The following is a 26,752-nucleotide window of genomic DNA, read 5'->3' on the forward strand; positions in this document are numbered from 1 at the left end:
TGTACACACATAGACATATACATATTGCTTTCTGAAATTTTCAATGACTTTATGCTTCTTCTGAAGCAATTCGAGTTTAGAATTTGAGACCCATGGGTTAAAACATCTTCTTGAGTATACTGAAGAACATTTGGATTAATTTCAGACATGTATTTTGGTTTATATAGTGTTTTTTATCCATGGTAACTTATTTACTGTTTAAAAACATGTTGAGAACAAACAACAGCAGCAACCCTGAATTGAGTGAAAGTCCTGAGAAGGGCTTTGCACAATCAGTGCATGTGCATGTTTACACTAATCTCCTGTCTGAACCTAGGAAGCGGCTGAATGAGCTAGCAGATGGTCTGTCTGGCTGTATTATAAATGATAACTTATTTTTATTTGTTTTATTCATTCATTCATTCATTCATTCATTCATTCATTTTGAGACAGGGTCTCACTCTGTCACCTGGGCTGGAGTACGGTGACACAATTATGGCTCACTGCAGCCTTCAACTCCCAGGCTCAAGCAATCTTCCTGCCTCAGCCTCCTGAGTAGCTGGGACTACAGGTGCACACCACCATGCCCAGCTAATTTTTAAAACTTTTTTTGTAGAGACAGGGTCTTATTATGTTGCCCAGGCTGGTCTCAAACTCGTGGACTCAAGCGATCCTCCTTCCTTGGCCTCTCAAAGTGCTGGGATTACAGGCTTGAGCTACCACATGTGGCCAGAAATGACATTTTAAAACCAACTATTACCTACACAGATACATGATGCTCTCCGATTGTTTTATTTAAAAATAGGAGTGCCTTAGGTTTATTGGCTCATTTTGTTTTATCAAACAGCTTAAATGCAGTTATGAATATTTTTGTTTACTCTCATAATAACCTGAGAATTTAGAATGAATATAATTATTGCCATTTTCACAACTAAAATTGGAACGAGAATATAAAACAGTGGAATACAGGTGTAGCTAAGAGTGGCAGAGGTAAGCCATCTATAGAATATTAAAATTTCTTCCATGTGTGTTGTTAGAAATCTATAAAACCAAAATTTTTTCATGCCTGGAATTCCAGCACTTTGGGAGGCCAAGGCGGGCAGATTACCTGGGGTGAGGAGTTTGAGACTAGCCTGGCCAACATGGTGAAACCCTGTCTCTACTAAAAGTACAAAAATTAGCCAGGTGTGGTGGTGGGCACCTAAAATCCCAGCTACTCATGAGGCTGAGGCAGGAGTATTGCTTGAACCCAGGAAGTGGAGACTACAGTGAGCCTAGATTGTGCCACTGCACTCCAGCCTGGGCTACAAGAGTAAGACTTCGTTTCAAAACAGCAACAACAACAACAACAAAACAACAAACAAGAACAACAACAACAAAACCCAACATTTTCTAATACAAGCAAACTCACTAAGCTTTGTAAGGCCCCCATCCCTCCAAATATTATCTTTTCCGGCTGCCCCAACATTAATGACAGCAACTGGTACTAGCCATGTGACATACAATCCCAGTACATTTTTGGGCTCTGATGTTTTCTAGGAATTTTTTCTTTACAGACTTATTGAAATTAAGCTCTATTCCCTCAAGACCTGGTTTTCATAAACTGTATAGTTTTGCAGTTGAGGGAAAATGGTCTTAGGTCAGTCAATCCACTGTTGACACAGAAATGAAATGAGGTAATGGTAGGATTACTGTTAAGATTGAGAGGTGTATGAATCATCCTACACTCTTTCCCAGCCCCCAGGTGACCATATAATTAAAATATCCTTGATATTTCTATGTAGTTTAAGTTTTTAATTCTAGAACCCCTCAATCTTTCTCTATTCAACTTAAATGAAAAGGCATTTGAGTATCCAGAACACACTCAGCACTCAGAAGCAAAGGAAGAAAAATGGAAACATAATGGTCAGTGCCCATGTTCTACCCCAGGATCAAATGAGGCATTAATACTGAGAGCTGTTATTCTGAATAAGTCTTAACCTCATGCACATCTTAGTTGTTCAAAAATTTGTCATGTCAGCAAGGTGGTAACAGTGAAGATTTTCTACAATCAAAATAGTATAGTTATGTTCTGTTGTATAAAATAGAAATAAATGTACCACATGGATCAGAAAAATCACCCTAGCATATTCCGACAGCTTAATTTTTAAAAAGCTATGTTATATTAATAATTTAACCACATAGATCTGTCAGCTAGAATAAATGTTGCATATTTAATTGACAATTTTTTTGCTCTCTCAGAGAGGTGTAGATAGATTTTGGGGTTATCAAATGGTTCTGACTTTTTTTTTTTTTTCTTTGAGATGGAGTCTTGCTCTGTCACCAGGCTGGAGTGCAGTGGCAAGATCTCAGCTTACTGCAACCTCTGCTCCCTGGTTTGATTCTCCTGCCTCCCCCTCCTGAATAGCTGGGATTACAGGCACACGCCACCATGCCCAGCTAATTTTTGTATTTTTAGTAGAGACGGGTTTTCACCATGTTGGCCAGGATGGTCTCAATCTCCTGACCTCGTGATCTGCCCGCCACAGCCTCCCAAAGTGCTGGGATTACAGGCGTGAGCCACTGTGCCCGGCCAGTTCTGACATATTTTTAAGAAAGATTAGGCTGATGCTATGGTAACTCAGTTATTCATGATACATGTCATCTTATAAGTAGGAGTATTCAATATTCAGATTTTGAAGCTATTTCAGAGTACTATAATCACCACACTTGACAGACTTCAGAATTTGTTGAAAAATCTCTGAAAATAATTAGCAATTTGTTATCATAGACTCTAAACAGACCTTCAAAATGCATTACATAGATTTGGTAAAACAGATTGTCAATCTGCCAAAAGTAATCACTTTGGTTTGATTTGCACTGAATGAAATTTTTAAAATGTAAAGCTAAACTCTTCAGGATCACTGCACTGGGTTTCTATAGGACAACAGTGAACAGGGCTGCCACTGAAACACCTTGGGTGAGAGCCTCAAACTCCCTGAACATAGCACCCAGCACACTACTGGGAGAATGACTGGGACTCAAAAATATGTGCAATGAATGTACTTACGAGCTTGTTGGAAAGGAAGTAAAGAGGTTGTATGTAATTACCTCAAATTAGTACTACTACAGATAAAGTAGTAATCAGTACTGATAAAGTAATAGTAGCGCTAAAGTAGTACTAATAGCCCTACACTAGTAGTAGTAATAAAGTGGTGTTGCTATTGATTCTATCCGTCTACCTACCTACCTGTCTGGATGGGAGGGCATAGGATTTGACTGTAAGATTGGGCTTAGCAGTGAAGAGAAAAGAGCTCATGCATGCTTTGGAGAGGTACACACTCAAACTTGGTATCATGTGACTGTTCTGAATTCCAGAACCAAGGCTAAAAGGTGGAAGTTTTGTTTGACTGTGTCTCACATTTTCCTTTTGGTCTATTGTCTAACACATGCTGCTAGAATTCTTTTTACTCTGACTACCTTTTATGTACAGACAACGCTGTTATTGACGAGATCACTCCCAAGCGGATTAGAGATTGTCCCAATACTTACACCTATAGCAAGGCCTTAGGAGAAATGGTGGTGCAGCAGGAGAGCAGGAACCTAACCATTGCCATCCTAAGGCCCTCCATTGTGCGGAGCAACGTGGCACGAGCTTTTCCCGGTAAGCCCACTTACCTGGATTCTGTGTTTTGCTTTCAAACTAAGGTTCTTCTAGCCCAATTATTTTCTGATGTCTTTCTTCTTCTTCTCCTCAGGATTTATAGCCAAGTGCAGCCAATCAAATATTAACCCATTATACTAGGGCAAAATTCCACTTTGGGATCATGCGGCTCTTCTGGCAGTTACCCTGTCTTAGAGTTGGATGGAGATCTTAAATTAGCTTCTAACTACTCTAGTCTCAAAATTCCCATGGGTGATGTTTTCATATCTTGGCTTTCCCACTATAGCTTAAACATACTAGAATGTTCTTGACGGCCAAATTGGTAGTATTGCAACTAACTGCCAGGGTTACAAAGCTCACAGAAGGATCTCAGTTTGGGAGTACTAATTTTTTTTTAACCTCCATATACTGCTATGTCCTTTTGAAAGTACTTTGAATTATACCATCTTCTTCAAAGCAAGTCCGTGAAGCTTTGGGGGCAGATAAATTCCAGCTCCACCACTTACTGGCAATGCAACATTTTTGAGTTGTTCTTTCCATAGAACATGACAGATACTACTTTGGAGAGTTGGTTTAATGAGACAATGTAGGAGGAGTGCTCAGTCTCTAGTAAAAGGCAGGTCCCTACTAAAAGGCTCAATGAATATTAGTCCCTTCATCTTCTCCTCCCATATCTCTGGTCTCCCATTATACAAATTTCGACTTTTATCCTGTAAGGTAAAGAGACGGCTTAGGGCTTAGGAAACAAACTCAAAAAGACATTTCCCTCTAACTACCCAAGCATAATCTTTCCTGTAACATCTTTAAGCAAGTCAACACATATTACTACCAATCATGTTTTCAATGTTCTCCTAAGGAGGCTAAAGTCAGGAATGAGGTGGAGAAGTATGGTTGGTGAATTGCTTAGCAGATCATGATATAAGGACAAGGTCCATTGTAGCCCTTAATATGTCATAAAACGCCACAAAACCATTCATGACTCCTGCTACGAACAACAATCCTGGCCAAATTTTAATTCTTGCACAAAGTGCAGAAAATAGCCAATGCTTTGCCATCGATCTTTGGGATCTTAATGATACTGAATTAGATAGTTCTATCGGCTGGAGTCTCAGTGCCCTTGTTTGAAATTTATTAAGATTAGATGGCAGATGTTCCAAAGATACAACAATTTTCTGAAATGTGTAACCAATTGAAATTTTCTTTCTTTTAGGGTTGGGTTGACAATCTAAATGGATGTGGCCGACTCATTGTTGCGGTATGTATAGGGATGAAGAAATAACTGTAACGTAGTGGAGGAATAGTAACAAAATTCTTAGTGCTGGCTTAGCTTCATTGATCCAAAAACATAAGTGCTACTTTACTATCAATTGAAGCATATTATTTCAATTATTCTGGTTATAATATGGAGGCAGGATGAAATTATTTTTATTGTTTTAGAATTTTTAATCAGGAAAACAGGTAAAGTGCTATCCATTACTATTTAAGAGTTCTATTTTGAAAAGTCTTTGAGAAGTAAGGATTTTTCTTTTATTTTAAAAAAACTTTTTTAAAAATTAAAAATAAAAAGCAAAAGTCTTATGAAAATGAAGCAAGTAGCCCTGCCACTCGATGTACAGTAATACAATATTTGTCACAGTTATTATGTACAACATTATAAAAAATGTCACAGAGAGTACAAATTAAGGCCCTTATTTCTCAAAGGACATCAGGCCTTATGACCCGGTGGGAGGGAAGATGCCACTTAATTATTGCACCATTTTGAAAAACAGAACTCGTCAAGGCGGATAGTGGTCTTTTCCCACCTGGTCTTCAGTCACAGATGGGGGCTGGGGCGGTGGCGTCGTCTTCCTCGTCGAGGTAGACCCTATGTAGCCACACTGTGCCCTGCCCGGTTCTCTGGGTGCAATAAAAACCAGTCACAGTTTGGGAGGGGGTCCTGCGCAGGTGGGCGGAGGCGTCTGGGCTGCATGTGCCGCTTCCTGGGCAGGGCAAGGTGGGCAGAGCGCGAGAAGGCGCGGTGGCACCAATGGCCCTGAAATGGCCAGTGGCCCCTGTGCTTGCGGTGGTGGAGCCTTAGCTTGTCTGAGTGAGCAGCTTCCAGCTGCATCCATCCCAGCGGCAGTGGTCGGGCTTGTCACTTGTGTGCTGCACAGACGTGCCTTCAGGTGGGAATTCTTGCTGTAGGTCTTGTGGTAGCCGCATAAGTATGCCTGGTATTGCGGTTCCCAGGCCAGGAGCGGCTGCCACGCTTGGGCTTGGCCTCCAGCAGCTCCAGCCGGGACGCCGGCGCCACCACAAGGAGACCGCGAGCGACTGGGGGTGCCAGGCCCAGGGTTGTGGCGGCGGCGGCCACTGCTGAAGAGACTAAAGACGGGGGCGTGGAGGGGCGGGGCTGGGGAGGGGGGCGCCTCGTGAAGGCGGGGCTGGGTGTCCCCAGCCAGGGCCACCGAAGGGCAGCGGGAAGGAGGCGCGCCGGGCCCTAGGGGCTGAGGGGCGGGTGTCGGGGGCGCTGTGGGGGGGGACCCGGGACCTCGCATGCATGAAGCCGCAGGCCGGGGGCGCCCTAGTGTTTGGGCCGCGCGGTCGATGCGTGAACCTGGGTGCGCAGCTGTAGCCGTGGCCATCCGCTTCAGGGGGCTGGGCTTTGACCAGGCGGCTGGGCAGCGCCAGTAGAAAGCGGTTGAGCAGGCCGGGCGCGGTGGCTCACGCCTGTAATCCCAGCACTTTGGGAGACCAAGGCGGGCGGATCACGGGGTCAGGAGATCCAGACCATCCTGGCCAACACGGTGAAACCCCGTCTCTACTAAACATACGAAAAAAAAAAAAAAAGGTAGCCGGGCGTGGTGGCGGGCGCCTGTAGTCCCAGCACTTTGGGAGACCAAGGCGGGCGGATCACGGGGTCAGGAGATCCAGACTATCCTGGCTAACAGGCGAAACTCCGTCTCTACTAAAAATACAGAAAACAATTAGCCGGGCGCGGTGGCGGGCGCTTGTAGTCCCAGCTACTCTGGAGGCTGAGGCAGGAGAATGGCGTGAACCCGGGAGAGGGAGCTTGCAGTGAGCCGAGATCGCGCCACTGCACTCCAGCCTGGGCGACACAGGAAGACTCCGTCTCCAAAAAAAAAAAAAAGAAAAGAAACCAGCTGAGCAGCGCGGGCCATCTGGCAGCAGGTCCAGCTCCGGGGCGCCGTAGGGCAGCGGCGTGTAGTGTTCGGGTAATAGGACGCAGGAGGGGTCGCCTGGGGCTTCGGGGTGGCCTTGGCCCCAGGCCATCCAGCCCTGTGGACCGAATGGAGTCCCGCACGCTGTTGAGGTAGTCGTGGGCTCCCCTGGTCTCGGGCTCCGCACGGGGTCAGCGCTCCTGCAGGCGGCGCTTGAGGTACGGGCTGGCGAAAGTGGAGACAGACGGCAGGATGGATTCGCTTGGCGACATGGTGGGGAGCTGGGAAGACGGACACCGGTGAGTGGCTGCCCGGGAGGGCTGGTCGGGGCGCGGGCAGGCGGGCATGGTTCTGCCAAGGATTTTGCTTTACTTATCGCAAGATGGGGGGTATTTCCTCCTTTCTGCAGTTTATAATTGCATGAATTAGGGCAGTGAATTGAGGATGCAGTAAAAATATCTTCAAAGATTATTAAATTCGTTATTATAAAACACATACAAGAGTTTATGTGTGTGTATGGAAAGAAGGTATACATCAATAATTCTTAGTGAATACAAGAAAGAGAACTACCAGTATTGGAGCAAAGGTTTCAATACAAACATCAGTGAATATAGGCAAGGCCTTTTCTTTTTTATTATTATAGTTTAAGTTCTAGGGTACACGTGCACAACGTGTAGGTTTGTTACATAGGTATACATGTGCTGGCAACGCCTTTTCAATAATGTCTTACAAGGAGAAACGTGGCTCCTCTAGAGAAGCAGCCCTCAGTGCGCATCTCCCTAAAGTCCAGATTGATCTGGCAGAGCTGTGGGGTTCACGGCTCACACTGAGGCATCATTTAGAGCCTAAACCCCACTTTACTCTTTTGTACAATGAATAGGACATCAGTGATCTAAATGAGTTTAAATCTTATTAGGGATTCACACTGCCCTTCAGACTCCGTCTCTTTTCCTGCCAGAGCTAGGTTCAACATGAATTAAAATACAAATATGAGACAATGAATTTATGATAGTTGACAAAGACCTTCCTTCGAATTTCGGATTTTTCTAGCAGCCCCTTTCTTTCTGTTTCCCACCTGCCTTCAACTCTTTCTCCTAAAAAAGTTCAGTTGGAGTGAACGTTTGGTGACTTAGAACACCATTATTTTAACGTGATCCCAAAGCGGTTTTCATTATATGTAAAGCTGCACATTTATTTACATTTTAAAAAATGGTCTAAATTGGTTTCTTATGTCCAAAAGAAGGGGAGCTAGTTATAAGAAAAGAGAATTGAGTAACATAAGAAAGTGCTAATCATTTCAAATTAAAGTGGGAAACATGCAAAGCAGAAAGAATCAATTTCATAAATTCAACAAATTATTAACATAAATAATTCCAAACTCTTGTATCTATATAACATCAGTGATCTGTGAGGTGAAATGAGATTCTGAAGAAAAAGTAAATAATAAGGCCATTTTTCTAAGCCAAGAAAGTTTTTGTCATTAATTGCGGAATTTCACCAATTAATTTTTTTTCAAATAAAAATTTCTTAAACTTTTAATGCCTACTATTGCTTGTAGGTTAATAAGCCCTAGCAGGAAACAAAATCATTAAGGAAATGGAAAACAAACATTAATGGGAAATTTGTGTCTTATGAATTAATTTTTAAAATGTGAAGGTTTATTCTTGGTGTTTGGTAATTAACTAAGTTTATTAATGTCTCACAAATATGAGGAATTTTATTCCCTAAAGGAATGTGAGGAATACGAGTAGTTCAAGAAAATGCTGAAGATGCACTTGGCTGGGAAGTTAGGATAGGCTGACGAAGTCAGACTTAGTGTAGGAACCTGGTAAGCAGTGGATCGATGTTAGCTGTTTTCACTTACTGCACTAGTATAATCAGTTTGATGATACATACTTTAGCCCCAGCTGTTACTTAAGACCTGTTTTCACATTTTATGTTCTTTTTCCTGTCCAGGCTGGGAAAGGGTTTCTTCTGGCCATAAAAGCTACTCCAATGGCTGTGGGAGACTTAATTCCAATTCCAGGTGATACAGCCGTCAGTCTCCCACTAGCTGTAGGATTGTGCACTGCAGTTCACAGGTGTGGGTGCTCAAGTGGGCTTTGAAAGATTTCATGAGGGGGAGGGGTAATGTATTAGGCACATTTTCCAAATATAGGTATTTCATTGTACAAGACCCCAAATGTGAGAGAGTGTTTTTTTCAGTATTTTATAGAGTTCCTAATATGCCATCATATATACATTCAGTTGTTTTCAAAATACAGTTTAGTATTTGGCTACTCACAAAGTAATAAAACATTTAAATCACTTAACCATAAAATTCTTGATAACCAAAAGGCTTTTCTTTCTATTCAGTAGTTTAACATTCAGCTTTCTTTTTTAGGGCAAAGGAGATAGAAGTGGATGAAATGAGAGAATTTTTTTTAATTGAACTCTGGTTAATGCCAAAAGTGTTCAATCACTATGTGTGGGGAAGTTTCCTGGTACAAAGAAAAAAAAAAAACAGGTTGTTCTTACATTTGGCTGTGTTAGTAAGTGGTAAACAGAATTAAATTTTTCTTATGTGAACTCACACATATGTGCTTCATAATATGTCACTCCTATTTAACATCTCTTTCACACACACAGGCATCCCCCCCCACACACTCTTTTGCTAGTCTTCTTCCATTTTGCTTATTAACCCAAAGAAAGAAAAAAATATGGAAGCCTTCTTGCATAGGTTGCCTTAATCAGATGAATTATTGAAACCACTCTGTCTAAATATTATTTTCCCTTATTTTTCTTTCATTAGTTTTCCATTCTGTTGTATTTATTTAATTTTTATTTCATTTTCCAGACCTAAGTCAATGTTAGTCTACCACTGTATGTCTGGTAACCTCAATCCCTGCAACCGGAGCAAAATGGGTAAGTACTTTAGCCATGTAACTGCATAATTACTAGTGTCTGACACAGAGAAAAAATAGACAAAGTGTGGCATGGAGCTCAGAGCCTACATGGGGAGAAAGACAAAAAGTAAGCAAACAGACAAAACAAGGAGAAATTGTAAATGCGTGGTAGTTAACTAGAATGTACTGTGGTTACCAAGGAAAGGAGTCACTGGGAACACATACATGATTGTAAGCAGTAGGGGGTCCATTGGCTATAGAGATTTTAAAAAACAATGATGAAATAAAGCAAAAGTTGGCCGTTATAAAGAATCTCAGTGATAAAATACTGAAATACTCCTCCCTGCTGGGGCAGTGGGTCCTATACACACCCCTTCCCTTCTTGATGTGTCACTGAGAATGCGATGTGATCAATGACCAATGAGATTTAGAAAAGTCGGGTGATGTTATTCCTTCCTTATTGAGTGTGTAATACTGATCACTAATTTATGCAACTTGTTTCTCTTGGGTGTGCATTAACTACTCTACTAGTGATTTGTAAAAGTGAATAGGAATCACTATGGGAGAATAAAAACAACACCCAGATTCCTTGGACCCTGGGACCAAGGTCTTGGGTGATGCTGAGGAAACTATATTTTTAATAAGCGTCTGGATGATTCTTGATGCTTGGGGAAATGCTCTTTGAGAAACCCTGTACTATACAAATGATTAATTTGTCTGAATGTAAGGGATTTAATCTGGTCAATGTACAAAAACCATGGAAATCAATTTGAGTACAACTTAAACATCTAATGATGGTAGAAGATAAAAGTAGGGAGTTTTGCTATTCTGTAGGATATCTTAGTACCTACTAACTAACGCACCCCTTCTATCCCTGTTATATAGGTACCACTAGCTCTTCATATTCCAATGGTAAGCCATGGTACCACACTGAAAGTTCTATTGCAGGGCAGCTAGACACTGTGGCTCATTTATATATTGTGGCATTGAATTGGAAAATGCTTTTCCAGGAATGAAAAATACCTGGCATGCATGTTTCCTCTACCTCTCTCACACCTATAGCAAACACTATGGGCTGATAAGACATTGGTTATCCCTGTGCCAAGGCTCTGTTCTAGATTCCCTTCTAACACAGCATTTCTAGAAGGTATTACTATTAATTTGATGTTGCATTCAAATTAAACTCATTTGCGTTTCCTATCGGGGACTCTTAGGAGGGATAAAAATGCTGCCTACTGGGAGCAGTAGCCATGTTAACAGGAGGTTGAGCTTATATAGTCTCAGGTGATATTACAAGGAGTGGTAGACAGCTGGGTGGTGAACATGGGCCATCTCTCCATAGAATTGTCTCCTTTAGTGTCCCTTAAGAAGAGTTTTTAATCTCCTGCATATAGGTCTTAAGCATCTTTTATCAGATTTATACCTAGGGCCCAGGTAATTGATAGTTTTTTTTTTTTTTTTACTAATTTAAATGTCTTTTGTAAAAATATATTTTCTAATTGTTTGTGGATGATGTCAAATGCAATTGATTTTTGTATATTGACCTTATATTCAGCTATCTTGCTAAACTTATTATTGCTAGAAATTGTATAAAATTTCCTCATGATTTCCTATGTAGACAGTTAATCTGCAAAAATACCAGTATTACCCCCATTTTTTCAAGCTTTAGGTCTTTATTTTTCTTGTTAATGGCACCATCTCAGCTCACTGCAAGCTCTGCCTCCCGGGTTCATGCCATTCTCCTGCCTCAGCCTCCCGAGTAGCTGGGACTACAGGTGCCCGCCACCATGCCTGGCTAATTTTTGTATTTTTAATAGAGACAGGGTTTCACCGTGTTAGCCAGGATGGTCTCGATCTCCTGATCTCATGATCCGCTTGCCTTGGCCTCTCAAAGTGCTGGGATTACAGGTGTGAGCCACTGCGCCCAGCCTTCTTGTTGAACTTCCACTCTAATGGTGAATAAAAATGGCAATAGTAGGTATTGTTGTCTTGCTGCTAATTTTAAGCAGAAGACTTCAAATATTAAACTCGCCTGCCATTTTTAGGATAAACCCAACTTGGTCGTGCCATGTTATCTTTTTTTATATTTCGCTTAATTCAGTTTGCTAATCCTATAATGCCCTTGTTTTTTCTATTCTCTGAAAGTGCTTGTGTAATAGTGGAATAATCTATTCCTTGAAAACTTGGGAAAAGCACCTTTAAATTATCTGGATTTATAATTTTTTGTGAGAAGATTTTTTTATTGCTTCAGTGTCTTTAATAGTTAAAGAATTTTGCAGGCTTCATTTTCTGCTGGAATCAGTTTTAGTAAATTATATTTGTCTCTTTTTCTAAGATTTTGTCTGTTTTAAAATGTATTTACATTCATTTTTTATATTAATATTTTTGTCCTAAACTGTATCTGTAATTATGTTTCTTTTTTAATTCATAATATTTGTGTGTCTTCTCTTTTCTTCTCAGCTAGTCTCCAAAGGGCTTATTTTATTTCTTTTTTTCAAAGAACCAACTTCTTTGGGCTTTATTGATTTTTTTCTTTGTTCTTTCTTTCTTTTTTTTTTTTTTTTTTGAGATGGAGTCTCGCTCTTGTTGCCCAGGCTAGAGTACAATGGCATTTTCTTGGCTCACCACAACCTCTGCCTCCCGGATTGAAGCAGTTCTCCTGCCTCAGCCTCCTGAGTAGAGTAGCTGGGATTATAGACATGCGCCACCACACCTGGCTAATTTTGTATTTTTGGTAGAGACGGGCTTTCTCCATGTTGGTCAGACTGGTCTTGAACTCCCGACCTCAGGTGATCCACCCACCTTGGCCTCCAAATGTGCTAGGATTACAGGCATGAGCCACCGCGCCCAGCCTATTGACTCTTTATTATGCTGCTTTGTTTTCTATTGCATAGATGTATTGCCTTATCTCTTCTTTCCCCTTCCTCCTGTTTTCTTTGATTACGTTTTTCTTCTCTTTAACTTAGAAATATAGCCCACGAATATTTGGCTTGTCTAATACATCATCTATGGCTTTATATTTCCCTCAAATGCCACTTTGGCTGTATCCCACACATTTTGTTGTATAATGTTTATGTTATCATTATTCTCTAATCCTTAAACATTTTTCATTTGAATTTCTTCTTTGACCTATGAGGATGTAGAGTGCAGTTTTCAATTGCCAAATTACATTTCATGTGCATGAGTTTCTCCTTGTCCCTCACATTAGAAAGACAGTAGCTTAATGGTTAAAAGTCTTGGGCTTTGAGATCTAATAGACTTGGATTCAAATCGTAGCTCATTCACTCACTCCTGTATTCATTAAATAGGCATTATTCTTGGTGCTAAGGACATATCACTAAACAGAAATCCATGCTCACATAGATGTTATATGCTGGTATGCATCCCACCATTCAGTAGACTCCACTGCTTATTAGTTGCATCGGTTTGAAAAAGTCTCTCAGTTTCTCCCTGTAGATGAATTTTTTTATCTGTCAATGAGAATAATAATTATTCTATTCTAGGGAGCTCTTGGGAGAATGTAGTGAGATAAAGTGCTTAGTACAGTGGCTAGAACAGTGAACATTTTAGTAAATGCTTGCTATTACCATATGGACAGCTTTCTCAGAAAGCCTTTCGTAACCCAGCCCCATCTCTCCCCTTCCTGGCACCCAGACAGAGCTAGATGCTGCTTTTGTATTCCTCCAGAGCGTATTGTACTGGCCTCTAGCAGAATACTCAGGCAAAATATTGTAATCATGAATTGTCCACATCTCCCACCAGATCGCCAGTTCTTTAAAGACAAAGAATATATCCTATGTAATTTTTTTACCTCAGCATCTACCACAGTGCCTGGCAAGTGTTAAATGCTAAATAAATATATTTGAAATGACTAAAGGAAGGACTGATATAGATTTAGGAAAAGGAAAGTAAGTGTATGTTGCTGAGATATTTATGGATTTGTTTAGTCAAAAAATGTTTATTAGGCACTGATTACCTGTCAGCCACTTTTCAAGGTACTGTATAGGTTCAAACAAAACAGACAAAATTTTGTTATGGTACTTAAATCTTAGAAAGGAGAAATATACATCAGATATGGTTGAGTGATTGCAGAAAAATAAAACAGATTAAAGAAGTGAATAGTATTGTGGGAAGGCTGCTATTTGATATGTGATGGCCAAAGAAAGTCTCTCTGAGAAGGTGTCATCTTAGTAGAGACCTGAAAGAAGTGAGAGGGCAAATCAGAGGGACACGTGGATGAAATACTCCAGGTTGAAGAAACAGTGTAAGTGCTGAAGTTCTTTAATCATATTCAAGGACAGCAAGGAGGCCAGTATGGCTGCAGCAGAAGCACTGAGAGGGAGAGCGGTAAGAGATGAAGTCGGAGTGGTGGAGAGAGAGAGTGAGGATGCAGAGAGTGCAAGGCCTTGCAGACCGTGGCTTTGCCTCTAAATGAGAAGAGAGTCCATTGAAGGGCCCTGAATGGGGAAGTTCCTGTAATATACTGTGAGTTACATTTTACAAGAATCACTCTGGCTGCTACATGGAGGTCCGACTAGGGGTACAGGGGTAGTGGCAGAGACCACTTAGGACAGTATTGCAACATTGCAGGCTACAGTAGTGGTTTGGATCAGAGAGATAGCAGGTGCAAATTATGATTCTGGGTATTTTTCAAACAGAGAGCTGATAGATTTTGTTCAATTGTGTGTGGGTTGTTAAAGAAAGAGAAGAATCAAGGATAACCCCAAAGTTTTTGGCTGAGCTACTAAACAAATTGAATTAGCATTTGGTTAGAGGTAGAAGACTGGTGAAATAGCAAGTTTGTGTATGTATTGGGAAGGGGGTGGTTAGCAGTCGGTGTATCAGGAGGCCCATTTTAGAGCTGCTAAATGTGAATGTCTATTACACCTCCAGGTGGAAATGTTGAACAAGTACATGGATATATAGATCAGAAAGTGAGTGTTGAGATCAGCATCTCTTATGCTATCAACCTGTACATAACTTTTTTATTTACCACCATCTTTTAAAAGTATAAATCCTTATGGACCAGATTGAGAATCTTCTCTGAAGAGGAGTTATATTTTTCAGATAGATTTGTAGCTGGCATTTTTTTAAGTAGGGCAATAATCATATTACTATAATAACTGACATCATAATTGAATAATGAGGTTAGGCATATGCTTTGCAAAACCCACATACCTTAAATAAAATTGAATTCAAATGAGTATCTTTTCAAAAGAACCACTGAATTCACAAATGTATGTAAAAAGTTCTTAATTAAGCTTAATCTAAGTACTAATATAAAAAGAAAAACACTATTATGAATAAAACCCTGGATACCAGAGTGGACAGTTGAGTCTGACATATTCCCAGAGAAATATTTAAAGTAAGCTAACACAAGAAAATCTTGCCTTTAGAATTTTTTAGTTAAACTTTTAATAAAGATTCAAATAAAATGTTAAGAAACTTTCTAAATGGTTCTGACAGTAATGGTCCAGCCAGGGAATAAAGTTTCTAGCCTCTGTCTTGGAACTTTCATAATAGACTAGATAACCTTAGAATTAAATGTGGATTTATGTTTTTCTGAACAGTACCCCCTTTTATTGACTACATGTGTTTCCCCAAGAATTTGTTTTAGAGTAGACGTTTCAAATAAAGGGTCCAATTCTTAACCCATTCACATTGTTTCATTTTGCAGATAACCACCTGCCTAAAATAAAAATCTTTACGTTCTCAGAAATTGATTCTTGACTCTACACAGCAAATCCTTCATCTTTATTGTTGTGACCCATTATAAATACCTTCCACTATGATGGGCTTATATTCTCCTGTTCTCCTCCAGCACTTACTCGCTTTTTTCCCCCAGGATTCCAGGTCTTGGCAACCTTTGAAATTCCAATTCCATTTGAGAGAGCTTTGAGGAGGCCATATGCTGATTTCACCACCAGCAACTTCACAACCCAGTACTGCAATGCCATCAGCCACCAGGCCCCTGCCATCATCTGTGACTTCTATCTGTGGCTCACTGGAAGGAAACCCAGGTGAGAAGCTGAGTCAATGGCTTTGAGAATGTCACTGCATATGGGAGATTGAGGCCCCAAAGTCTTTAGTGCTTCCTTCAGCCAAGGATTAAAGGAGACAACTGAATCTGACCCATATATACAGATTGAACACACCTACTCTGAAAATCCAAAATCTGAAATTCTCCAAAATCCAAAGTTTTGAGTGCTGACATGTGCCACAAGTGGAAAATTCCATACATCTTACCTCATGTGATGGGTCACAGTCAAAACACATTGAAAACTTTGTTTCATGCATAAAATTATTTAAAATATTGTATAAGATTACCTTCAGGTTATGTGTATGTGGCTAAGTGTGTATGAAACATAAGTGAATTTTGTGTTTAGACATGGGTCCCATTCCCAAGATACCTCATTACATAGAAGCAAATATTCCAAAATCTGAAAACAGTTGAAACCCAACACACTTCTGACCCAAGTATTTCAGATAAAGGATACTAACCTGTATAAGTTTTGAACAAACAAAGCAGTCATAGTGAGAAGCCACAAAAGCCTCCTACATTAAAAATGCTCCAGCATAATAAAGGAAGGTAAATGTTAAAGAGCTTGCTTGATGAATTCAGCAAGTGATCATTCACGCAAAAAGAAAAGCAACTGAGACTCTGTCACTAGGGTTTTTCAAATAGGTAGATAATCTTAAATATCCAATAATGATGACAGCCTCACTTACTGGGAGCTTACTTGTGGGGCTAAGGAGGATGCATGATGATCCCATTTTTATTGTCACAGCTACTGAAGGAAGATACCCTCATCAACCCAATTTTACAAATGGAGAAATAGAAGCTAAGGGAAGAATCTGAAGTAGTCTCAAAGGAAGTGACAGGAAGGATGTGGAGAAAGCTGAGTGTCAAAGTCAGTATTCAGGACCAGATTTACTGCTACTTAGACATGAATGAAGAAATTAGAGAGAACACAGTGTGCTGATGCTAAAGCAGCTGTCACCATCCAGCTGTGTGACATAGGACATATTCTTTCTCTATCTCACTTGAATAATATGATGTGTCAGAGGAGACATGATTGTAATTGCCTAAAGCAATTCTTGTGATCAAGAATCAGAAGCATGAACAGTATTGCCCTCTGTGTTAGCCCGTTTATAAGGGAGGAAGTCATCTTCAGCATGTTGAATTGTCATCTTTATTAGCAGTGCAAATGACTAAAACTTAGCCAATGTAGAGTTTATCCAAATTTGGAGCTCATAACTCAGTTCTTGAGCAAAGTGAAAGGAAAACATTGTGATTGCGGGGAAAATATTTGTATGGGATTTATTAAATAAAGATAGGAAAAGAAGAAAACCCAAATATTATAGGCAGAAATGCTAAAGGTTTTAAAATATGTCAGGATCCGAAGAAGGCATGGATAAAGAACAGAGTTCAATTAGGAAGGAGAAACACAGAAGGAAGAGACACAGTAAAAGTCATTATGTATTCTGTGAGAAGTCAGACAGTAAGATTTGTGGGAAATGGGTTGGTTTGTTGTATGGTGTGTATTTTAGCAATAATCTTTATGGCAGAGAAAGCTAAAATTAGCTTGCGTGAATGATCACTTGCTGAATTCCTCAAGGCAGGCATGATGATGGAGGGTGTAGAGGAGACACAGACACAATGAACTGACCTAGATAGAAAGCCTTAGTATACTCAGCTAGGAATAGTGATTCTGAGGACACACTGTGATGTGAGTATGTCATTACATGTATGGTAGTGATGGGGATGATAGAAGGAAGAACTGATGGCATATTTTTACCCCCCCAAAAATCAGTTAAATATTGGGACACTAACCATCCAGGTCTAGAAAAGTCACATGCCATAGCCATGGTATTGCACATCATTCATCTTGCATTCTTTAAGAATAAGAAGATCAGTAAATAGTTCAGAAGTGGGAAGCTTTGTCCAGGCCTATTGTTTAGAAATAGAACAAGTAAGTTCATTGCTATAGCATAACACAAAATTTGCTTAAGTGGTGGTCAGCAAATCCTTGAATGCTGCTTAATGTGACGAGGTTGGTAAAATCCTTTGTGCAACACTCTGACTCCCTGAATGTTCTGCTGTGCCGGGGCCTGTGCGTTGCCAGACAAGGCCAAGCTGGCTCGAAGAGCAACCAGCCACCTCTGCAACCTGCCACCTCCTGCTGGCAGGATTTGTTTTTGCGTCCTGTGAAGAGCCAAGGAGGCACCAGGGCATAAGTCTACTCACTTATATCTGTTTATCTGGAACATAACCCATGTTTATCTCTACAACAAATAAAATTGATCTTGAATAAAAACTGAGTGGTCATTGTCATTAATCTTTGAACCCAGATTAACCTTTTGGTCATGTCTAGTCTAAGAGAAAAGAGGTATTCTTATCAAATAAATACAGAGCCCAGCTATGTCAGTGAAGATCTCAAGTGCATAGACAGTAGTATAGGGAAGAGTCAGAGGCCAAAAAGACAGGGATGGCAGACATTGAACAGAGGAGAGTGTGGTGTTTGCCTTTGCATCAACTGAGATTATGGAATAACACCTGAGGCTTGGGGAGAGCACCTACAAGATACCCATAAAGCATTCTAAGAACATCTATGAAGTGAGAAAAATTGAATTACTGTTGTTCTTGTGGTTATGATTGTATTTATGGTTGTTACTTCATTCGTATTAATCACCTATGTGCCCAAGTGTAATCATGAAGTTAGATTTTTCCCAGATTTTTTTATTAGACTCAAGAATTCCCGTAGACAAAGGCAATATCACTATCCTGTTTATACATTTCTTCTCTCAGTTCTGCAGAGCCAAAATGTAGAGTCCAATCTTTTAGATAGGTTATGCAATAAAGGCTAACTTCGATTATCTAACTGGTACATAAGGCCCAGTGTAGTCCAGAGGAAATTGGCACCTGTATGTAATTGTAGTTAAGTTGATCCCTTGATATCAGAAAAGTTTGTGCTATGCAGTCCTTTTTGATGATTTCTTAATATATATCCTCATTTTAGACAGTAGCAGTGGCCATAGATGTACTTGGCAGCAGAATATTACAGGTGGTAAAGCTTGAATCTGCGTTTTAGTAGCAAGAGCATTTGGAGTCTTGTGCTTCCCTTGTAGACATCTTCTTAACATCTACATCCTATCTTTTGTCTACTGTTGTTACTGCTACTAGTTCCGTAGAAATTCTAATTTTCATTTGGGATATACATTTTTGTTATTTGTAAGCTCCCCCTTCTTTTTCATTTTTTCACCCCCTTTCAGACTGTTCTACAATCAGAAAGGAAATTCTCCTCCATGAGCATGTGTATGTTTTTGGCTCTTGGAACTTGAGATGGTGCAAGTAAGTACAAGCCCATTTTCCAGATAAGTCATGTGAAGTGATTTACGTTTCATAATATGATCATTTCTGATTGATCCTATCTATTATGACCACCCATAGAGATGGCTGTAAAGAATTAAGAACATCAAACAATGTCAAGGTGTTCATTGCATGTATTTCAGAACATTGCCGAGATAAAGCCAGGTGGAGTCATTAATTTCACCAGCTAGTTATTTCCTTGCTGCGGTACCAAAGATTGTCATTTTTGAATTAAAGCCTCTGGTTTTTGTAACTCATCTTTCATTGTTGATCATGGCAAGTGAATAATTAATGAATGTATATGTTTAGGTTATGAGGAATTTAAAACACACCCTAAGAGTTGTAATGTTGATTGCTTTTGAATGTTGTAATGGTTTTGAGAGTGTCTGCTAATGATTCCTTAATTACATACTTGCTTTTCTTAGAAAATCAACTCATTTCATTATTGGTGATTAATTTTCTCTTAAATATCTAAGTTCATGTTTTAATAAATCACTATGCCTGGGATTCCATTAGATATTTGAAAAGATCAAGTTTAATTTTTTTACCCAGGTAACATATACAATGGCTCAAGATTTGTGTTCTTTGATCTCACAATTTAAAAAAATACGCATTAAGCACCATGGAAATCCCAGCAACTTCAGCAAGAGTCTTTGTTCCATAGTTTCTTTGCTTGATAAATATGTGGAATAAAATAAATGGAATATCTTCATTCAGTTTTTGCTTCGTGAGACTGGTTGAGTGAACATAGGCCTAGCGCTTTGAAAATTGGCCTGTTTTAGAAGACTGACATTCTAATAGCCTAAAGAGAATCCATTTCTTATAAGAACACATATATTTTGGAAAATGTGGTATTTCTCAGAAAACTGCTGAAATGAATTATGTACCTTTTCTATCTTTATCTTTAATTCTATTACTTTCAAAGATCTAAAGCTTTCACTTGAAAATTAGTCTTTTGGAAAAAAAGACATTGAAACTAGTGTTAAATTATATTTCACTGAGGTAATGAATATGAAGATTCATTTGCTGTAATCTCCTTGTGATCTTTTAAAGTAGTTTCTTGTGCTTTTAAAAATAACACTATAATGGTCTATATGTGTATCAGTTTTTACAATAATTTGTCTAAACTTTAGCTTATACCAGTGTGCATGAAGAACCAAGTGCAGTCTGAATTAGCACAATGCAAATAGAAAACTGACCTTTTATTTTCCTCACAAAATTATATCTAATATAAACCTTATGTAAAATAAATAATTTTTAAGTGCTTGTAAATTAATAACAAAATCATACATAATGTCAGTGGAGGAGAAACATTAAGGATTTTATATCACAGTAAAATGCACTTCTAAATTGACTTAGTATTGTTATAAAACATATTCTTGAATATTGTACCAGAATTTATCACCACTATTGAAGTCAAAATAAAGATGGATCTCTAAATTATACAATTTATTTGGGAATCACAGAATTGCAGTTCTGAACAAAAGTGAAAACCACGGTGGTCTTCTATATGTGTGAAGGACAAAGAGAAGATTGGGGGTTTACTAGCAAGGGAAATGCTACATATTGTTTTGAAAGAAAGCTCACGGACACTAGAGAAGATTTTGGGAGCTGGTCAAACAAGCCTAATGGGAGACAAATCTTTTGAGACTTCCCAGGAGCCCACCTAGAAAATCCGTTAGTCAATTTTAGGTGAAAAAGACTTAAATTTGAATTTGACTCTGTGGAAGTTTGTCATTTGTTTGGATGCCAAAAGCCTAAAAATATTTAATTAAAGTAGAATTACATATCCTTGAGAGATAATGGTCACTTATTTAACCAGAGTAATAATGGAAAGACTTCAAAAACAAATTCAAAAGTTACATAGTCAAGAGAAAAAAAATACTTAGACCTGTATTAGAGATGACTTAGTTTTTTCAGCTGGTCAAAACCCGAATAAAGACAGCCCAAACCACAAGAAGCTATCTTAAAACATAAAATATCTGCTTGTTAGGTGGATTACTTAGAGAGAGAGAGAAAAAACCTTTTGTAGTATGACCTTTCTCTTGGTATATGCCCTTTTGAGTAAGCTGGAAATTAAACCCCATGAAAAACTACTTTAATTCAATTAGACGCTGGAAGAGTGTGTGTCTAAGGTTGTAAGTAAACCGTGTTATAGAATAATAATACACACACACACACACACACAAGTAGTACCTCCACCAGGGGGAATGGATGGCTTTTAGAAAAAGTAAGAGCATGTGAAATTTCCTGGTTAAATAGAACAATTTGGATACATCAGGAAAAGCCAAGAGTACAGAATTCATCTATACTGGAAAAACATTGTTTTTCCAGTTTTTTTTGAGACAAACATTCTCAGTGTCAGGTTATAATACCAGAGTGCGAAGTGGGGAAAAATGCAATAGCAACTGACAAAAAAAAAAAAAAAAAAAAAAAGAAAAAGAGAGAGTCATCACTTTAGCTAAGCAAAAAGATGTACTGTTTTAAGGAGAGAAGAAGAGCATAAGGCATTGATGTATTATCTGCAAATTACACGTAGTGAGATGCATAAAAAGCCAAACCCTTGAGATAAAAATGTGAAAAACTTTAAGAGGAAAACTCTACCTCCTGAAATGAGGCAATCATTTATTTTTCTTTATTGCTGCTTTTATAAAGAGGATACATGTACAGAATGTGCAGGTTTGTTGCATAGGTATACGTGTGCCGTGGTGGTTTGCTGCACCTATTGACCCGTCCTCTAAGTTCCCTCCCCCCACCCCCATCCCCCAACAGACTGTGGTGTATGTTGTTCCCCTCTCTGTGTCCACGTGTTCTCAATGTTCGACTCCCGCTGAACGAGAACATGCAGTGTCTGGTTTTCTGTTCTTGTGTTTGCCGAGGATGATGGCTTCCAGTTTCATCCATGTCCCTGCAAAGGACATGCTCTCATTCATTTTTCATGGCTGCATAGTATTCCATGTATATATGTTAACACATTTTCTTTATCCAGTCTATCATTGATGGGCATTTGGGTTGGTTCCAGTCTTTGCTATTGTAAATTGTGCTGCAATAAGTAGAATGATTTATATTCCTTTTGGTATGTACCCAGTAATGGGATTGCAGGGTCAAATGGTATTTCTGGTTTTAGATACTTTGGGAATCACCATGCTGTCTTCCACAGTGATTAAACTAATGTATATCCTCACCAGCAGTGTAAAAGCATTCCTATTTCTCCACAGCCTCGCCAGCATCTATTGTATCCTGACTCTTTTAAATAATCACCATTCTGACTGGCATGAGATGGTATCTCATTGTGGTTTTGAGTTGCATTTCTCTGATGATCAGTGATGTGGAGCTTTCTTTCATATGTTTGTTGGCCAACTTCTTTTGAGAAGTGTCTGTTCATATCCTTTGCCCACTTTTTAATGATATTATTGCTCATATTAAATTTGAAATGACTGAAAATTCAAAATAAAGACAAGAAAGATAAAATTATATTTGTTAAATTATAGGTATGAAGTAGTTTTGAAAGGAATTTCTAGATTATATATATGTATGTGTATATATTTATATGTATATGTGTGTATATGTGTGTGTGTATATATAATATATAGATACTGTTTTCAACAAAAAAATTATTTGAGTCAAAATAGTACCATCTCCAGATGCTTTTATTTAGCTTGGTATCTAAAATCATTTAGGTGACTCATTCCCATGTTTGGAAAATTTTTAAAATTTGTCGTCTACATCTGTGGTATTCAGTATAGTAGCCGCTAGCTACTTAACTTTTAATCAGTTATAATTAAATGAAATTTAAAATTCATTTCTTCTGTCATACTAGCTACATTTCAAATGCTCAATAGACACACTTGGCTAGTGGCTACTTTATTGGACAGAGCTGGTATAGAACATTTCCATTATCACAGAATATTTAATCAGACAGCATTGATCTAAATGTTTTTTTTTTTTTTTAACTGGAGTGCAGTGGTACAATCTCAGCTCATTGCAACCTCTGTCTCCAAGGTTCAAGCAATTTTCTGCCTCAGCCTTCCAAGTAGCTGGGATTATAGGTGCCCGCCACCACATCTGGCTAATTTTTTTATTTTTAGTAGAGACAGGGTTTCACCATCTTGGCCGGGCTGGTCTTGAACTCCTGACCTCATGATCCACCAGCATTGGCCTCCCAAAGTGCTGGGATTACAGGCATGAGCCACTGCGCCAGGCCAAGTATCTTGTAGAGAAAGTTTATATTATGATTCAGATTTCCATGTTGCCCATCTTTTTTATTAATCTTATAGACACTTATTGGAGTGCTTATTATGTCTTAAGTGCATGAGAAGTGCAAAGAGTGTAAAGACAAAAATGATGTAGCCAAATCAAGTGGTGGAGACAGACATTTAAAACATGATTGCAACCCAACATGAATTCTCCAGGGAGAGGAGAGCAAAGGACAGTGAAGGCAGAAAGAATCACGCTTGCAAATCCATGAATGGTGTGGTGTGTTTGGGAAACTCTGGGTAATTTATTCAGCCCTAGACAAGTAAAAATAAGGACTAGAAAGGTATGTTGAGGCCAGATCTTGAAAGATTTCAAATAACTGCAGTTAGGTTACACTCCATTGAATGAAAACCCAGTTGAAACTGGTTTAAAACACAAAGGTGGTGTGTTGATTTACAATGGAAAAAATCCAGCACTAGAGTGGTGAGCAGCTGTGATTCAACTAGAGCTCTGTCTGCCTTGGTCTTTGAGTCTCTCAACTCTGCCATTTTGTTCTGGTTTTATCCTCATGATGAATAAGATGTTTGCTGTACCTTCAAGCTTTACACACATACATGGCAATCTTTGGATGAAGAGAGGCTGGCCTTCTCCAAGATTTTCTCCCAAGATTGATGAAACTTGTTTTCTAAAAACCCTCAGCAAATTTCTGTCCCATCGCATCAGCCTAGTTAAGGTTACCTGTCCATTTCTGGCCAGCCCCTGTGGCCTGAGATTATGCCATGTACTAATTTGTTGAGAAACCTCACACGTAAGCCAATCCCTGTCTAGAGTGTAAGAGTGCATGGAGATCAATCAGCTTTTCTCTGAAGCTGGGGTGAGATTATGTGTTTCTGAGGCAAGGTGGCTACTGCAGAAGGGTGAATACCTGCATGATAATTCAGAACTCATAAAGAGATAGAAGACTGGGTGTTAGGGGGTTAGCATTCTGAGTGGAGCATGGTTTCTGGAGTCAGAGACACCTGAGTTGGTGTCCTTTATCCACCACTGGGTGGTGTGACTTTATGTAACTGAGCCTCAGTTTCCAAATGGAGATTATAATGGGCAACAGAGTGAAACTCTTTCTGAAAAAAAAAAATGTTTTTATGAAACAGTTTTAATGCATAGCTGAACTTGAGGCAAAATAAGGAAATTCCTAAGTGTCCTGAAATGACAAGAAAGTACACACCTATACACACAGAGAAGTTGAACAAGCACACACACAAATATGACAAATGTGTATTCAGAGCCAAATATATGTCAGGTACATATTGCTCTGTGCCTGGGGAAGAGGGGCAATAAGGTAGAAAATAAAACAGACATGGGATTAACTTCATAGATCTTAAAGTCCATGAGGTAGGCAACTTTTATAAGAAAGAAATGTATATTAAATATTTTGAAAAGTACTGTGAAGAAAAAGAGCAAGACACTTTGAAAGAGAGTAACAAGTGACACCTGCTTCAGGATTATGTGCCTTGAAAAGGACTCCAGAAATAGTGCCACTGGAACTCAGGAGGAGTTAATGTATTCATGGAAATGGGAGACAGCATTTCTTTTAGGTAGATGCCTAGGCTCTGCCAACTTTGCTTGGTCCTATCTGACTCTATAAGACAAGTTATAGAAGTATAATAATGCCTTTGCTACAAAACCAGAAATGAATAAATACTTAAGAAGAAATTTTCACATCTCATCAAATGGGCATTTTGATGCTATAGTAATTGTTCCAATTTAAAACATTCATTTATACGTATTTTCTTCTTCCTTTTTTTTTTTGAGACAGGTTGTCGCTCTGGTTCCCAGATTGGAGTGCAGTGCACAATCAGCTCACTGAAACCTCAAATTCTTGGGTTCAAGGGATTCTCTTGTCTCAGCCTCCTGAGTTGCTGGGAATATAGGCACACACAGGTACAGCTGGCTAGTTTTCATATTTTTTGTACAGATAGGGTCTCACTATCTTGCTTATGCTGGTCTTGAACTTTTGGTCTCAAGCAATCCTCCTGCCTCAGCCTCTTAAAAGTGCTAGGATTACAAGTGTGAGCCACCACACCTGGTTTATACACATTTCAATAGTTTTAATATAACAGCAAAGTCCATTTGAAGCAGAGGACAGACTTTTTAAATTATTGAAACATCTGTCTTGCTCTTATCACCAAGTCTGAAGGGCAGTGCATGACCATGGTTCTCTGCAGCCTCAACCTCCTGGGCTCATGTGATCCTCCCACCTCATCCTCCCAAGTAGCTGGGACCACAGGTGTGTGACACCATGCCTGGGTAATTTTTTTTTTTTTGTAGACATGGTGGTCTCACTACATTGTACAGGCTAGTCTTGAACTCCTGGTTTTAAGCAATTTTCTGGTCTCAGCCTCACAAAGTGCTGGGATTACAGGTATGAGCCACCACACCTGGCTAGAGAACAGACTTTTAACAACAAAAGAAAAGTTCTTTTTATTCTCAGGTTGACTTTAGGAGCCTGTCTAAAGTAAAGGTGGGTAGATGAGACTGATTGCTTACAGAAAGCTAGCTTTGTGTGCTGAACTTGATACTACTAGAGGTTTCTTGAAAGATCTGGGAAAAAAGGTTTAAAATTGCAACTGGAAGGTGTTTGCTAGCCTAGAAATGGAGAGTCCTAAGCACTCAGGAATTCAGCAAATGGCTGCTGGTTAGGTTTTTGTTTTTATTTTTTGGATTTAAGATAACCTCAAACTCTAGTTATTTCTGAATTGAAGATGACCAATTGATGGGTATGTTTGTATTAGTAAAATCAAAAAACTTATTAATTTATATTTTACATTAACAAAACCCATAAAGAAATTATACTTTGCCTTTGTAACCCATATGTCAGCTTGGATATCCCTGCCCTTTAATAAAATGTAATTAATGACATTCCCCAAGAATTGTTGAGGATTCTCAGGTGGCTAATTGCTCATAGTCATCTCTGCTGTTGCTGGGGATGAACCAGTTTTGTTTATGAATCATTTTCACTTCACATGGGCTCCATAACAAGTCGATCCAGACCAGGTAAAGGCCCTATTCTTCATTTGTCATAAATTTAGAATCAAATAACAAAAAGAGAGAACACGTGCCTAGGCCTGCCTAACACTCATAGGACCTGCCTTTACTTACCACACATGGACACCCAATCTTTCAATGCGTCATCCTCTACCCTGTTAACTGAAGTTTTCTGTGTTTATTTTTCTCATCTTTTAAATCTTCCATTTACTGAAATTTAGGAGAAAATGAGGTCACTGAGTTTATTAATTCATTTTGCTGAGTTTAATACACAAATTCTAGGCAACATTTCACAGATCTGGCTCTTTCATGGTGTAATAAATATGGACTTTTGCAAACTGTTTTCCTCTTTTTGGTCTCACAGCTATGTTTTGGATGATTAAAGTTGCTAAACGTCTAAACAGTCAATGGCAGGTTAATAGTAGGTTTTGTTCTTACGTCTGCACTGGGCGGTAGCATAGGGCAGTAGAAA

General features: G+C 39.1%; 2 pseudogenes; one reads left to right on the forward strand and one right to left on the reverse strand.

Moving 5' to 3' along the window:
• Positions 1-21,451, forward strand: part of LOC129031730 (fatty acyl-CoA reductase 2-like) — a 28,165-nt pseudogene extending 6,714 nt beyond the window's left edge.
• Positions 5,487-6,895, reverse strand: LOC129031883 (Krueppel-like factor 2; annotated as a pseudogene).
• Positions 21,452-26,752: the final 5,301 nt, after the last annotated feature.

The sequence above is a fragment of the Pongo pygmaeus genome, chromosome 11, assembly GCF_028885625.2.
Source record: "Pongo pygmaeus isolate AG05252 chromosome 11, NHGRI_mPonPyg2-v2.0_pri, whole genome shotgun sequence".
NCBI classification, from domain to species: domain Eukaryota; kingdom Metazoa; phylum Chordata; class Mammalia; order Primates; family Hominidae; genus Pongo; species Pongo pygmaeus.